Consider the following 1500-nt stretch of genomic DNA (forward strand, 5'->3'; position numbering starts at 1 on the left):
TTCCAGAACTGAAAGCCAGACATAAAATACACTTAGAGAGAAATAAAAATAGAACTCAGTTCCACAATAGATTTAGGAGGAATAACTTCAGGCCACCATAAAAAAACAATCAGATTACAACACCAAAATCAATACAAAAAGACTGACAACAAGTCAATTATCTCAGAGTAATATAGAACTCAGGGCAACTAGTACTTCAGTACAAATAATAAAATGACTGGCACTTCCTCTTCCCTTTACAAATAAGGTAAAAGGCACATAAATGCTAATCAAATCTTAAAATATTTTTCTACCAACGAATACCAAAAGCGCTTGTTTTTTTTTACATTAAGTTATAGCTTTCTTTTTTTTTATATTTTTCTTTACTTTCCTTTTTGGAGCGCAAAAACTCTTATAATAAAATTGCCAATCTGTTTGGGCATAGGCTTTAGTCAATCAAACCAAAATACGAAGTATTAATAATTAAATACCAGAAAATTTATTAAACTAGAAGTAATAGTCCAACCGTTTCGAATCATAATTAAATCTCCTACCACTCAGCCAATTACGGTCAATCAAGCAGCAATTATAATAATTTTACGAAGAAATCATAGAAAAACTAATTTCATTTGTCGCCAACGTTTCGAACACTCAAAGTGTCCTTCATCAGGGCATCATTTATTCTGTGTTATGAAAACAAAAAGATATATAAATACATATAAAAATCACAAAGAAACAAAACTATTGCACAATTTCAGTAATAACTATGTATAAAACCGTCTCAAAAGTTTACAAAATAATTATTAATGTTGTTACCTAATTAATCCATTTGGTCTTAAGGATTATCACAAAAATATCACCAATCTATATCCAAAAACTGACAAATACCGCTTATATCTGTCAGTGCTCTCCATAACCTAAAAATGACCCAATGTGAATCTTTCAAATTTTATAACTTAACTGCAACTATACACGAAATTTCAATGTTATGTTATTAGCATAATCAATTATTGTAAAAACTATGTTAACAAACACTGTCAAAACATCATGAAAATGCGAAAAACAAGAAAATTATTAATGAGATGAAATTATACATACTACTGCTGTTGTCATTTCATATGAAGAGAACAAAAGTTACCAAATATCACCAGACATTACGAAAAATTACTAGATTAAATGTCATCAATTCAAATCCATTATCACATTGTGTCATCAAGGTCATTATTACAAATTCATCAATAAAAATTATTTCATTATATTAAATTTACACTTTTAAAGACTAACCGACTAGTGTCAATTATTTTTAATTTTTAAAGAGCGCAATATGAGGAATTAGTGAAATTTGATTAAATGATCATAAGAATTGCCGAGTTTTTTACAATCATTCATGAAATTAACAGTGATGTTATTGTATTTTTTTATGTAGAACATTTCAAGAATGTTAAGATTATCATTCGGTTTTGCATTCCCTAAGATAACAGTATTATCAAAGTCAAAATGATGATGAAATTCTTTTGAATG

The 1500-nt window shown here is 27.9% G+C and overlaps 1 long non-coding RNA gene across 1 annotated transcript; it reads right to left on the reverse strand.

Moving 5' to 3' along the window:
- Nucleotides 1-455: 455 nt before the first annotated feature.
- On the reverse strand, nucleotides 456-1094 carry LOC107040410. The gene is made up of 3 exons (XR_001461012.1): nucleotides 1078-1094; nucleotides 796-896; nucleotides 456-662 (listed from the first exon to the last, which is right to left on the reverse strand). It is a non-coding gene; the product is annotated as an uncharacterized LOC107040410 (long non-coding RNA).
- Nucleotides 1095-1500: the final 406 nt, after the last annotated feature.

Source organism: Diachasma alloeum, unplaced genomic scaffold (genome assembly GCF_001412515.2).
Source record: "Diachasma alloeum isolate Michigan unplaced genomic scaffold, Dall2.0 Dall_scaffold_00333, whole genome shotgun sequence".
Classification (NCBI taxonomy): domain Eukaryota; kingdom Metazoa; phylum Arthropoda; class Insecta; order Hymenoptera; family Braconidae; genus Diachasma; species Diachasma alloeum.